Source organism: Melozone crissalis, unplaced genomic scaffold (assembly GCF_028551555.1).
Source record: "Melozone crissalis strain CALT ecotype California unplaced genomic scaffold, PUWL_Pcris_2 ptg000010l_1, whole genome shotgun sequence".
Classification (NCBI taxonomy): domain Eukaryota; kingdom Metazoa; phylum Chordata; class Aves; order Passeriformes; family Passerellidae; genus Melozone; species Melozone crissalis.
The window spans coordinates 6,203,596-6,219,030 of record NW_026535788.1 but is presented as its reverse complement, the minus strand read 5'-3'; positions in this window follow the sequence as shown (position 1 = coordinate 6,219,030).

The following is a 15,435-nucleotide window of genomic DNA, read 5'->3' as shown; positions in this document are numbered from 1 at the left end:
AGCACCCCCCAGCACACAAAATGAACAATACTGGATGACACCACTCTGACACTGCTCTGAAAGAGATGACAAGTTCAGGAAGTCTCTCTTGCGGGTGGTCGCTCTGTTCTCAGTCCCTCCAGTGCTGGCAAAGGCTGCTGCCCAGAGCAGGCCCTGCTAGGCCACAAAGGGGCCCAGTCTGGAGCAGGCTCGAGTTGGTCCAAGAAAGGGAAAGAAAAACAGTCCAGGGAAAAATTCAGACTGTTTAGCTAAACTAACTAATGAGCAGAAGTAAAAAGCAGAAGCAAGAGCAAAGCAAAAAGCAAAAGCAGCACCATGCACTGCCCTGTCTCTGTGTCCCACCAGCCGTGGGGGACCGGCTGATGGCAAAACCGAAACAAAACATTCGCTCTTCAGAGCCAGTCTTGAAGGCACAGAACATGATATCCAGCATGAACAGAACACAGGAATGGGGATACAAGCATCAGAACGTCACCCTAGGACAAATGTCCATGGAAACTGTGCTGAGCAGCCATCACACCCTTTCCTCCCCATCACACTCCTGCACGCTCCCTTCCTCCTTGTCCAAGCATTTTTGTGGAAAATTGTACCTTCAGAAACCACTTCTGCCCAGCCAGCTGAAAATTCTCCTTTTTGGGTGCTGGCAGCCTCCAATCAATACCTCCTGTTGGTAGACTCTTGTCTCCAGTGCAATTTTGGTGAACAAAAGTGTTATTGACCTGAAAGAGAAACTAAACTGCTTTTCAAAGCCACCAGTGCACCTAAGCAAAATAAATAATCTGTAGGGCAACTTCCATGTTATTTCTCTGTTGACTTTCTGGGGTTTTTTCCTGCCAAACAGCCACCTTTCAGAGCAAAAGGCAAAACCACTGTGTTGGAGTCTCCCCTGCTTTTAATATTTCCTAATAAAACAGCATTTTAAAATGAAAAGGAATTTTTCTAAGGAGCAAGTGTGGGAAAATGATGGCAAACCTAATTTCATGCAGATCCAAGAATAATTTTTCCACTGTTCAGGATGCTTGCCTATTTAGTCTGCATCAGAGGCATGGGACTTTTATCAATCAAAGAGCCACTTTGTCATTAAATGGAATCTGAGAGTTGCTCTGAGATTCAACTCCACGTAGAAATTGGGAAATAAGGGTCTGCTTCTCAGGCACACTGAGGCTCCTTTGTGCACCTACAGTGCCAAAAAAGGCCCCCAAGACTTCATTTCACTTCAGATCTTTCATAAAATCTATTCACCCAAAGTGCTTTAGGGTTAAAATTAATTCAGTTAATGAGTTAAATAACTGCCAAGGGAGAGAGAAATTAAGAGTCATGGGCAAGGGGGAAAAGAGATGCTTCCAGCTGAGTTTAGAAGAGAGTGTGAATGAGTTGAAGGGGAAAAGAGATGCAATGATGGGCAAGAGCTGCTGAGGAGAAAGCTCTGATGCCCTGGGGTCAAATTATATGAAGGGAGGAGGAAGAGCCTCTTTCTGCAGGAGAATTGTACCAGTGGCAGCTGATTTAACACCCAGCACAGAAGCAGCAAGAGAAGCTGAAGGTTTGTACCCAGTGTAGTTCTCAATTCTGCCCAGGCTGCGCAAACACTGATCTTTTATTGTTTATAATGCAATGGAAATTATCATGGAACAGATTCCTATTGCATCAGGCATTTCAGGAAAGGAAAGGCAGACTCTGACTTGATGTTCTGACTCCCAGAGTCATTTGAGAGAATCATGGAAAAAAATGAGGCTGGAAAAGGCCTCGAGGGTCATTGGTCTGTGCCTGAGGCCCACCTTGTCCCCAGCCCAGAGCCCTGAGTGCCACCTCCAGGCCTTCCTTGGGCACTTCCAGGGATGGGGACTCCAAACCTCCCTGGGCAGCTCATCCCAATGTTTAACAACCCTTTTTGTGAAGAAATTCTTCCAGAATTTGAGCCAGACAGAGCTGCAGCTGGCCCATTACAACTTCCATTCTCCATTCTCTCTCTCCTCAGCAACCCTTTCATTTGTAGTGGTTGAACTCCTCTGGATCTGAGTCTGTCGCTGGTTTAGACGACAAAGAACATTTGAACAGATGTTTTCCAAGTGAGCCATTCTTTCCCAGTTTTTATAGCACCTCTCACTTCACATGAGGCAGGGCTTAAGTGGGTCTGAACCTCAAAGAAACTGTGCTACACCAAGCTTTAAACAACCCCCAGCCCCCAGCATGATGACGTTCCCCGCACTTTAAGAAGCCTCTGAGGCTCACAAACAGAAGTTTTACATTTAATAGTTTGGATATGACCAGCCCTGATTAATTTCCCTCCTTTTTTCCCCCTCAGTGCTCCATGACGGTGCATTTATTATGCAGGAAGGTGCCTTGGAAGCTTGAGAATAGTAAATGCAGACCTGCTTTTGCTCAGCAGAACTTGTTCAGGGCTTTACAAGAAATTTTCAGACAAACTCATCCAACCAAAGTTGATTTGAAACAAAAAGAAATAAAAAACCCAAACCCATAGCCCCAAGTGCCTTATTTGAGGAATGTAAATAAAACATGTCCTGGATATTCTCTTAACTTTGGCTCATGTAAGAGAGAATTTGCCCTTGCCTGATGTTCTCTTTGTGTTTGCTGCTCTGTCCCAGGTTCCTGGGAGCTCCTTAGGGCAAGGCAGGGAGAGGGGATGGTGAGGGAGGAACTGTGAGGTTCAGGGGTTGTACCCTCATAGCGCAGGGCCTGAAAGGTCCCTCCCTCCCTCCACAAGTGTGTGGGCTCAATGTCAAACACCGCGAGGAGATGCATTTCTTCCCCAGAGCCACTCAGACAGTGGAGGGAAGGATTCCCAGGACATTGTGTTGCCTGAGAAGGTCCTGTAGAACAGCTCTGGGTAAGACACACATCCACGAGGCTTTTCCTGCTGGCTCCAGAGCTTGAAAAGGCTCGGATTTCCATAAATCCCATGAACCCAGAGGCAAGATTTGGCTTTCAGATGTTGAGTCAGTGTTGCTTTGCCAGGTCTAAAGCAAAAGCTGGGTGCCCGTTCTGAGGGAAAAGAGCAATTAATGCAATTTCTCCAGACTTTTCACATTCAGTGCCCATGGACTCACCCCTCCCACAGGGTCTGGTTTCTTCTCCACTCAAGTCTGGTCTCTGTGGCCCAGGGATGAGCACATCAAACTCTTTAAAGCAGGGTCTGCCTGCAGCCTGTTGTTTTTGGATCCTCCTGCATCCCTGTGTTTGATTTGGACATACCTTGAATCACCAAGTGCAGGTCTGAGGGAGTTCCTCTGCAAGCCTCATTTCCTCTCCTCTGTGAACCAGGATAGATAATTCCTGCCTTGTGGGCATGTAAATTTTAATAGTTTAGTCCCCCAGTTCAGCAAAGCACTTGAGTACATTCTGCTGAAGTAAATGGGATTTTAATTCTGTGATTACATTTTTTTGGTGAACCAGGGCCACAGTAAAATACTGGGAGATCTTTGGAATCAGAAGTGTTGGAGAACTGTAATGTCATTATCAGTATTTTGCAGGAAAAAACCACAGAGTGATATTTGAATAAATGAGGCTTGGTCATCTTAAACATATAATTTAGATGTGACAAATAGCCTGAGATGCTTGGGAATAATGGTTTGCCTGGTTATTTTGGGTTAGCTTTGTTATTTAAAATGCAGTGACTCAGTGGCTTAACGTGCTTTTTGGGCTTTGGGAATAGAGTTTCAGCTCCTTTCTGCAAGTGGCTGTGGGGTGTGAGTGTGTCTGTCAGGGAATGGGTGTCAGTTTAGGATTAGGAGTTCTGTGCTTACATAAATAACATCTCAGTAAGCATAAATAATGTCTGCAGTGTCCCCAGTGCTGTGGCTGCAGGGTGGGGAAGGCTCTGTGTGCAGCTGGATGCCCACAGCTGGCATGAGGCAGCTCCAGAGATGCCAGACAAGGAGGAGGAGGAGGCTGCAAAGGGAAGCCCGGTGCCTCGGCAGCTTGTTCTTATCACCTCCCAGGGCTGATGGCAGCTTATCACACCCAGCCTGAGCTTCCTCACCCAGACAATCCCCTAATTGTCTGTCCCTGTTAAGTAGCAGCTCTGGTGACATTCCAGACCTTGACCTCTGCCCTGTCCAGCGCCACAGAAGTGCCATTAGGAATCGTGTAACAGGGGGAATTAGGGGCTGCTGGAAGAGGCCAGGGGTCAGCCTGGAGCAGCAATGGCAGAGCCAGCTGCCTTCCCCTCCCCAGAGCTGCAAACAGGACACCAGGCTGGGCTAGGACGTTCAGGGAAGGAGGAATAGACAAGCCAAGGATTGCTGAGGAATTCCAGCCACTTTATGAAGAGTTTGGGCAATCCTTGGTCAAGAAATGTGCTTTAAATCTTTTATATCTAAGTAGTCTTGGACACTGGGGCTCGGAGAGTAAGTGTCAAAGGTCCTGCCAGCCATAGCAACAGGTTGTATGTGTGTGTTAGAGCACCATGAATGCCAGCTGGGATTCAGGGTTTGGGAGATGGGAATCAGAGCAGCAGCCACTGCTGGAACTGTCCAAGAACCTGCTGAAGGAAAAGGCTGCACAAGTTTGTGATTGCACTGGAAAATATCAGCCATCCAGGACATTTTCTGTATTCAAATCCCTCCTCTCCAAAGGGAACCTTGTGTGTAACTTACCCAAATGAGGATCCTCCTGGCTATGGCTGTCAAAATCCCACCTTCTGCATGTCCCAGCCCACAGATCTGCCACTGGAAGTGTGGGGTTTTGGCATGTTGGAAATGAGGCACTGAACCTATGAACTGAGGGTCCAGTTCAAGGAGATAACTGAGGAGATTGATAGATTCAATAGACCTCCCATCAGGCATGTCCTGAAATACAGGCTCCACTTAGTCTGGAAATCTCTTATTTAATAACAGCTGCTCTTATCACTTCAGTTTGATTTTCTATGCAGTATTCAAGCTGAGCCTTTTACATAATGAGAAATAAGCTTGTCTGAGCTTGTAAATGTGCAAAAATTCTCAGTGAACCCTCCAAGTGGTGCAAACCAAGGTAACCATTAAAATCAGTGGAGCTCTGCCAGTTTACATCCGTTAAAGACCTGACTCTCTATTCCCAGGCATGTTAGAGGTGTTACTGTGTAAATGACTGCAGAAATTATTGCTGAAAGGTTTTTTTATGCTCCAAAGGTAGATCAGGTATCTGGTTCAGGGAGGGCACATCCATTGCTGCAGGAGGAAATACAGGAGAGAAAACTGGGAAGTGTTAACAGAGATTTTTGAGAAGCTTTATAATGACAGGTCACATTCCCAAGGACTATAAAGTGGCAAATCTAACACCAATTATTCAAGAGGGGCAAAAAGATGCAGCGAGCAATTACAGCTTAACACCAGTTGTGGGAGAAATATTAGAAAGCATTTGAGGGGGTTTGGGGAGTGAACAGCTTGAGAAGTGTAATTTGATTAGAGATGGCCAATGTGGGGGTTTGAGGTGGGTTTTAACTGACTGAGGATTCTTGCCAGGTATTGCTGCCAGGGGAGGGCTGCATGGGGAGGGGATGATGTGAGCTTGCATTTTTGTAGTGCCAACCTGGGATGCAGCAGCATTTCACAGGGCTGGGCTGCAGAACCCATTGGAACACGTTTAAATGAGGAGGATGATGGATGCTCTTTGCCAGGAAGGGGGGTGAAAGCCAGGTTTGGTTTGAAGAAGTGAAATGAAGGGCTTTTTTTTTTGTGTTTGGCTTCCTGAAAGTCATAAAAGACCATCACACAGGGGAAAAGAGAGAATTGGGCAAGCTGGACTCCCATTCCAAGCTCTGGCACCTGGGGAAGGGTCTCTAAATGAGCTTTCCTGAGTGTCAGTGCAGTTCAGGTGCTCTCTCGAGGTCATGCACAGATCAGGGCAGTGTTGCTGTGCCAGTGGGTCTTTGCCCACACACACAAATCCTTTTTTTTTGTGAGTAACTTGGAAAATGTCCTTTCTGTCGCCTTTTTTAATTGCAGGCTGCAGCTCTGGGGATGTCTCTTAGTGTCCCCCCTTTCCTTGGCCTGTGGATCTGGACAGGTCTCTTTTCTCTGCTGTTTATTCCCCCTGAAACCTTCTCTGTAACTGGCAAGGGCTGTTTGGGATATTGTCCTGCCACCTGAGGGACACAGGGAGCACAGGGTGTCCCTGGCTCTTAAAGCCCCTTGGTGCTTCTGGGTAAAAAATCTCTGGTATTAATAATAATCAAAACAGCTTTAAACAAAGAAACAGAGGTTTCTTCTCCCAAACTACCAAAAAGCAACTTAAGATCCATAAGTCACATTCACCAGGTCTCTTGATGGGGCCAGCAAAGGACCTCAGTCCCTGACCGACTGTGCTGGACCCTGGGGAACCCACTGGATTAAAAAGGTAATTTTTGGTTATGCAGAGATAGCCATTTTGGGAGGGAATAACTGCAATATTGCAAGCAGCATCCACAGACTCCCTTTTCTCTCTCAAAATGCTTTTTCCACTCAGTTTTAAGCTCTTTGGGGCCAGCTCTTTTGGGTTTTGTGATTATAAACACCTTACAGCCACAGCATTCCCTGGGTGCTGCTCCAGGACAAATAAAAGCTGCACAGAAGTGCAAGGAAATGCTTGGGAAATGGTGAGTGACCGTAGGCTTCTGTTATTGGAAACCCAGAAATGTTTACTCATTATATTGAAATAGGTTTGGATCATTGTGGATGAAAGTGAAACAAGATATAAGCCTGCAATGACATGCATAAATACATAATTAAGTGTATTTCCTTTCCATATGGAGAGGATTAACTGCCTTGCCTCAGCAGGGAGTTGCTTTATTTGGTGTCTGCTTTGGTGTCCCTTTCTCTCTGACAGCTTACAGGGGACGCTGAAAGGGAATTTCACTCGCTGCCTAATGAATCTTGGAATAAGGACTTGCAGGGGAAAGAATAAGTGATTACCTCAGTAAACAGAAGTTTGGTGACCTGAAGGACCGCCCTGATTTCTCTTTTTGACCTTAAGTGGGCCCTGTGGGATGGCAGTGCCCACCTTTCCAAGACTTATTGCTTAGTCATAAATCCACAAGGAGGGGAGAGGGATGTGTCTGGTAAATGCTGAGGCATCAGCAAAAGCTCCCGAGCTCAGGTTTCATAACTTGAGAAATATTTTATCACCCCTGTGAGCCAAACCTCTGAAAAATCAATAGAACTTGAGAGTTGCCTGTATTGATCTGAAGGCCTGAGTTGTACTGAAATATTCATGGCCCCATGTGTTTGTCTATGTGTGGTTTGGGGACCCAGGCGTGGGCAGATTTCAGAGGGAAATATTCTCATTTTTCACTTTAACTTCATTAAGGTGCCTTGCAAAGCACACCCTTCAGAGGCACTGAATTTGTTTGTCTCACAACCAGGTTCCTTCCAGCCAGCCAGAAATGCATTCTCATTATTATTATTATTATTTTTCTTAAATGACAAAGTGTTGGGAGGAAGGAGTCAAGGAGATCTGATAAAATTAGCACCACGTCCTCCTGGGGATCCCCGGGCTTGCTTTGTTTGCAAAGCCAATTTGGACACTGCCTCTTTGATCTTCACTTTCAGTATTTGAGCAGGCATGTTTAGTATCACTCATTTCACTGGAGATTTGGGATTCAAGTTTCCTCAACAAGCTCCAAAGCAGTGCATTAGAAGGGGAATTGTCTGCCAGGCGTCTCAGAATCTCAATACCCTTGATACTAATTTGATGTGATGCATTTCACCAGATGTGTCTACCTGAGCACTGCTTCATGCCCAGGAGGGTTGTGCTACTGTAGAGTATTAAAGTTTCCTCTCCCCCTTCCCTCTTTCCTTTCCTCCCTTTTTCTTCCAAAAGCAGCTGAATGAAAAGCGTCCATAATTTTAATCTGCATAGAGGTGGATGTTTGGAAGGAAAAGTGTGTGTGTGTGTGTGTTTGTGTGTGTGTGGCAGGATTTATGCAAAAATCCCCCACTGATAACAGAGCTTCAAAAATATATAAAGGAACTTCAATAAAGCTTCAAATATATTTTAAGAAACTGGTGTTTAAATATAGGTTAACTGATTAATTTATCCTCTCAAACTCCAAAACCTGCTTTTTAAATTTTTTCCATAATTATGGATGTAGAGGGAAAGGCTGAGAAAAGAGAAATGGAGAAAAATAAGGTGAAAATTAGTCTTTAAGAAAAAATGTTGGCTAAAAGGCTGGCAGGGGGCTGACAATACTGTTATGGGACTAAGCACCTCCATAACCTTTATCACAAGAGTGTGGGGTTCAGGCTATCAAGGGTCTGTGGGTGGTGTTGGAGCCCCACATCTTAAATGGAAGGAGAAATAAGGGCAATTTGAGCTGATCTCTTCCTTAGCTCTCCACCCCGTGCAAATTCATCCATGGTTAAAAATAGTCCTGTGAAATAAAAACAAGCACCCTGGAGAGGCATTGCTCCAATCAGTGCCTCAAACTAAGCAGCAAACAAGCCTTTGGGCACCTGAGATTTGCTGGTGTTGCCAAAGAGACCAGGAACAGCTCGTTCCCTCCATCCAGGGAAATGTCTTTTCCCCAGGGAATGGGCTGTGAAGGCACCTGGTGCTGGTTTGGGATCTGGATCACCACAGTTGCTTCCCCACGCCCTTTAAAATCCAATAATCTGAATTATTGCTGCTGTGTGGAGCTTCCCAGAAGAGGGGACCGCCAAATTCTGTGTAAACACCAAGTGCTGCTGGAGCCACACTGGCACTGAGTGTGACCAGAGCTGGTCCTGGTGACAGGGTTTCACTCACTCAGACTGAGATGGCATTTTTTGCTTGCAGTTATCCCATTTTTATCCATGTGACTGTTGCAAACCTTCCCTTGTAGAAAGCAGGAGGGGATAAAAGCATCCTCAGCATTCTTTATTTATTTCCATTCCTCAATGGCAAAGTAAACGGAATGTTTAAGCAACTGACATCAAAGATGTGATTTCTCTCAAGCTAAAAAGCCCATTAATCAAAATTTGCAAGTGTTCTTTAATTACCCTGTAATAAAACGACACGCGCAGAGCGGGAGGAGAAATTGTGTATTTTAGAGTTCCTCGTGCTTGTTTGTGTTTCAAATCTCCCTGGAAATCCCTGCTGATCCCTCCTGCTCCTGCTGCTTAATTCCCCCCTGCCCCAGCTCCTGTGTCCTGTGCTGTGTGAGGCAGGGAGGGCAGGGATGGTGGCTGGAGGTGGTTATTAATTGTTGTGTATAAGATAATATATTATGTGTATATATTGTGTATAATATAATATATTCATATTATATCTCAATATTATATATCAATATATATAATATTAATATGAGGGTCCCAGGACAAGGGAGATGAGAATCCTGACTCCATGTTTCAGAAGGCTGATATATTATATTATATTATATTATATTATATTATATTATATTATATTATATTATATTATTATGTTATGGTATGTTACATTATATTATGCTATATTATATTATATTACATTACATTACATTATATTATGCTATATTAGCTATACTAAAACTATACTAAAAGAAATAGAGAGAAAGGATTTTATCAGAAGGCTAGAAAGGAATGAATAAGAAAATCTCCTGACAGACTCAGAGAGTCTGACACAGCTGGCTGTGATTGGCCATTAATTAAAAACAATTCACATGCTGGGTAAACAGTTCTCCAAATCACATTCCAAAGTAGCAGAACATGGAGAAGCTGAAGCTTCCCAGCTTCTCAGGCAAAAACATCCTGGCAAAAGGATTTTTCATAAAATATGACAGTAACATCTGGAGGATTGGGAATTCCATCCTCTGAGGGAATGAGTGAGGCGCTGAGTTTACTGAAGACTCAGCAGATGTGGTGTTGAGGGGACAGGGACCGTTCCCATCCTGGGAATTTGAGGTGTTGCATCAGGACTCCAAGTCTGTGGTGTGTCCTGGGAAAGCTGGACCTGGAATCCCTCCCTAAACAGCAACCTGAGAGAGGCAGGAGCACTGGGGACAGAGCAGGGGCTGGAGCTGGGTGGGACCAGCACAGCTCCTTCCAGGCCTCACCCTTCAGGGTCTCACCCTTAAAATGGGCTCTGGATGGAAGCACTGAGACAAGGAGATGCCAAAGGGGGGCTGGGGAACACTTGGAGGGATGTGAGCGCTCCAAGAAGAGCTGTGAGGAAAAGGACACGGTGAAAACCTGGTTAAAAACCTCTTTGTAAAACTCAAATTCATAAAGGAAGGAGAGGGAAAAGTCAGATGAGAGTAGGTGCTCCACTCCTGTCCCTTTGAAGGAGGTGCTCAGGGTTGTGGTAGCAGAGAAAACCTTGGGTACACAAAGTTCAGAGATCAGCAAAATCACGGGCCTCACCTCACCAAAATCCCAAGTCTGCAGCCCAATAAAGCTTTGCAGGCCCTAGAAAACCTCTGCAAATTTTCTTGAAACCTGAGCTCATCCATAAAACTGGGAGCTCCAGCTGTGAGCCCTGTCCCTGTGGGCAGTGCTGGTGAATCCTCATCCTGCTGGGGGGGAATAACTGGGAGCTGGAGGTGGGATGGCACCATCCCCTTTTCCACACCCAGCTGATCCAGGCTGCTGTGGTTTGACTGAAATCCCTGCTCTTGCCAAACTCAGCTGAGTGAGTACGTTCTGAGTTGATCTGTTTTCAAACCCAGACAGTTGTTAATGAAACAGTTGCTGTTTTGTTGACAGAACATTAATTACTTGATCTTAGGACTTGGTAATTGCATGGGCCCCCTCTGTATACATCACTAATTACATTAGCAATTATATGGCATTTTAAAGACAAAGAAATGACTGCAGCAATTGCAGTGTCAGAGGGACCCTGCTGGTAAATTCCAATCAAGTCTCTGCAATGGCAGGGAGGTGCTGGGAGAAGTCCTTCTCCATCCCAAACCTGCACAAACCCCACTCTTGTGCTGTGGTGCTGCCACTGCTTAAACCATGGACCCTTGAGAAAAGAAGGGTGCTTGAATTTCTCATCCAAGTTAGTTACACTCTTAAAATTGATCCAAAGCATTCTCAAAAGGCTGCTGGCTGTTGGAAATATTTTTTTTCTCTAGAAATAACTCAGTCATATCTTTAAAATCACAACTAAAATTAGGAATAACCAGCAGTGTAAAATGCCTCTCTGAAAAGCTGCACTGTGTTTCCAGGGATTTTCCCTTGCCAATGAACAGGCCAGAAGGTGATTTGGGCAAGTGCAATAATTCCTGTGCCTCCAGAAGGTGGGGGGGCTGCATCCAGGTCTCCCTGTGGAAGAGGATGTGCCCAGGGCCAGGCTTGTTCTCTCATGTTTTAACCTTGCCAGACCTGACACAGGACAACAGATCCCATTTCCCTTCCCTGTCAGATCCCAGGACATCCCTCTGGCTGTCCTGGAGGGCTCCAGCCCCTGCCAGGGGGCTCAGAGACCCTGGCACAGAGCCCCAGACCCCTGTGCCTTTGATTTTGACATTACCAGCCTTATTTGAGGAATTACAAGCCACAAAAGTTTAAGTAGAGGGATAGTTAGTATGTCCCAGGGTGAAAAGTAGAATTTGGGGTTTTTAGAATGGGGGCTCGGGGTCCCAAGATGGAGGAATTTGGGCATGCCCTGTCTTTCTTTCTCCTTCTTCCTAACCTCCATCTTCTGAGTGATGGTGGCACTTATGGATTGGTTTAGAGTAGGAACACACTGTCTAACACAGGTGATAGGCATTGGGAAGTTATTGTAAATAATGTACAGGTAGTTTTTAGTATAAAAACACAGCTCCACCCTGAGGATGGGCAGTCTGCCACAGACTGGCCTGCTGAACAGACCTCAGCAGGTCAGGAAAAGAATGTTCTAGATAACAGAAAATAAACAACCTTGAGAACCACAACAGAGCAATCCTGACTCTTTCTTCAGTTGCTGGGCTAGGAAAAGACTCTGACACATCTCAGGCTCAGCCAGGACCACAGAGACCCCTGAGACTTCCCCACCTCCCCAGAGCTCCTCTGTTGTCTCCATGGGACGTGTTTTGGTGCCTTCCCCCTCAGGAGGGACAAGTGTTGGGTTTCCCTTCCCTTATCTCCTCTGGTGTTTGTTCCCCTGCGCTGTGGGCACCCTCAGCTCCCTCCCCAGCTGCTGGTTAAGCCAGCCCTGCCTGGAGTTAATGAGACATTCCTGCCTGAATAACGTGCTGCCATTAGGGCTGCAGATCCTGCACCTCAGCAGCTGTGTGTTGTCACAGAGATGAATATTTTAACTGGGCTGGCAATTCCCTGCCTGCCCTGCACTAGTGGCTAAAGGAGTGGCTTTTGTTTCGCCATTTATTGAAGTGAAATTAAAATTATTTCCATCTAGAAAATACCTAGAAAGAAAGAAAGAAACAAAATCTAGGGTGGGAGAGGATGTGCTGTTGTAGAAGGCCTTTGTGAGGCAAAGCAGATCAGCCTGGCTGTGCCCAGATGTGACTGTCCCCTCCCTGGGGAAGGACAGCCTGCACAGTCACTGACCACCCCTGGAATTCCCATTACCACTGGTCTTAGCAGGAATGCTCCTTTGCTCTTCCTGATACTCTATAAATTCTCAGTGCCCCTTGCCTTTGGAAAAGGGCCACTTTCTGTGTCTGATGTGACCAAAGTCATTCAGCTCTGCCCAGAGTTGGAGGGAATGCTGAACATCAGATCTTCCTGTAAAACCTGCTGAGCCAGATTTAACATGTGAGGAGATTTCAAGACTTTATTGGTCTTAACATTGACCAAAAAACCTCTTTTCACAATGGAGTAAGACTGATAATGAAGTATGTTCATGACAGTGATCCTAGAGAATTTTATTTTTTTGCTTTTCAAGACATTTCTGTGAAGATAACCCCAGGTAATCTGAGATAATTTGGCTTGGAGGCAGTTGTTCATGTGCTTATTTGAGTTAAAAACTTGATTTTTTGGTCTGGAACTGTCACACATCTCCTTCTTCCCTTCCTGAGCATGTTGTTGCCCAGGGTGACACATCCCAGGCTGGTGTTTGTGTCTGTCCATCATCAGCTCCTTGAGAGATGCAAGAAAAGCAGGAGTGGCACAGCAGATCTGCAGCTTTCATCTGCCCAGCACATTTCCTCCCTGGGACACAACAGTGGGGCCCTGTTCATTCTGAGAACCTCTTTCACAGGAACCGGGACTTTTATCACCAAAATCATCGCTTAAAACACTGCTGGGATTTCTTAGGGGGGGAAAGGAGCTGAACAAGACTTTGAGGAGAATGGGCCTCTGTTCAAGAGGAGATGAAGGATATTGCATCAGGACAGTGGAAAGCCTGGGTTTCAGCTGCTGATTGCACGTTGTCGTGAAAGGAGGAATGGTGCAGAGTACCAAAAACCTCTGTTTTCTCCTCAGTTTTGGGCTGATGCTGCCTCATGTTTTCAGATGCTTTCACTGACATCTGGCAATAATTTAAATACTGACTCACATTCTGTCGAAAATGTCAGCACAAGTGACCTTCATCATTAAATTTTCATTTGTTTGAACCTTTCCAGTAATTTTCATTGAAGAAAATGGAATATTCCTGGTTCAAATAACTAATTACTGCTTTCCAAGCAGTTTTCAGCACTGTTTTGTCCATCCCTGTGGCTGAGACATGCACTCTGCACAAGAGGGAGTAAATATATCCAAATGATTTTTGGGAGCCAGTGTGATTCACCTCTGCAGCATCAGTTTGTTGTTTGCTCAGAGTTTTGCCCAAAGACAAAATGCCTAAAACAGGACCAAGCCCAGATTTAGTCCAGGGAAGGGCCAGGATTAGTCAGCCCCAGTTTTTAATTTTGATTTTGTTCTTTGACCAACTGCATACTCATAACAAAAAGGGGAGGTGTTCAAAAAGGTGTCCAAATTCCCCCTGCCCAACCCTTTCAGTCCTTCCTCCCCCCAAAAAGGATTGAACTCTCACACAGGTGTTGTCCATTTGTAACAAAGGAATGGTCAGAAAAGACCATTAATTATCCTATTATTCCATGCCCAGCATAATCTCAACCTGGCTCTCCCAAATGTGGTTGCATGTTTTACAGGCAAATCTTCAAATCTTGATTTAAAAACTCTCACATAACATTTTATACCACTTTTAAGAGTTACTGTTACTGTGAATGACCCATAAAGATGATAAAGAAGCAGATTGAACACTGAAATTAAGATAATTTCCCCCTTATTTACAGTACAAAAATTTTATTTTTTTTTTGTTAGGATAATTTAAAGTTTAAAACTGAAGTAGACATACTCATTTTACAAACAAGATATTCTTCCATAAGTAGGACCATTAAAAACAGTAAACAAAAAAACCAAAAAGCTATCTTTACAAAAGCTCTGTGCATAGCAACTTCATACTGTATATAACTGACAAAGCAAAAAAAAAAAAAAATACAACCCAAAAAAACAACCAGCCAACCCCAAATAAACCCCAAAACTATACAGGAGGGAGAAATGAGGCCTTAAATTATAGGAGGGAGGAATGGTTTGGAGAAACCATGCATATTGGAAATGTGCAAAGAAAGAGGGAGAGGAAGATGCTGTACCAAGATAAATTATGAGATCAAATCAAGTCTTCAGAAGTTATGATGAAATCTGTCATTACCTATTGCAACACTTTCATCTTCCCAGTGGCAAAGAGGAAAACTCTCAGGGAATTGTCAACAGCAACCACTCAAAGAGGACAGGTTTGCTTCTTACAGTAAAAACATTCTCACCCATCAGTTCTGGAATCATCTTTTCCCTTCTGGTCGAGTGTTTTGCCATTGCCAATGTCCTTTTTCATGGCCAAGGATTTCTGATTGTGTTTATTTAAAGGTGTTTTTCTCTGTAAACCTCAATTAATTCTACACTCATCTCTACTACCATGGTTTCCCTGCATGAGCAAAATCCATGTTCTAAATAATTCCTAGGTTTCTTATGTTTTCTTTTCTTTTAATTTTTTTTTTCCCTCAAAGCAAACCAGATTTTTCATATTTGCATCAACACAGGCAATTCCTCTTCTGCAAATGCTTGGAGCAGCTTTTCAGGGAGGTTTCTCTTTTTCACTTGGACTCATGGCAACTGGGCAACTGGACAGAACTAATAAAAATAACTGAAGGGTGAAAGGAATGTTCAGTGTTCCAGAAACTTTCCTTTTTTTTATTTTTTATTGCCAGACTGTCATTTTTACCCCTGAATCTTCTCAAGATTTCAGTGATGTCATAGATCTTTCTTTCATCTACCTGTGCTGACTAAGCAAAAATAAAACAGAAGGGTGGACAGACCCCAGCTTTTCCCATGAAATATCTCCTATTTTTTTCAGTTGGAAACTTTCCTGACTGAGATTTTGTAATGAAAATCCCATTTGTTAGGAAAAAAGAAGAGGATTTAAGGTAGCAAACTGCTGCTTCAGCAGGTGGTCTAGAAGTTCCCATTCATCTGGAATATTTGCCAGACAGAATATTGAGGGTATTTGATGATCAATTTTAGAAGTAGGCTGTACAGAGAAGGGCAGGGGGAATATTCAGAATCTTCA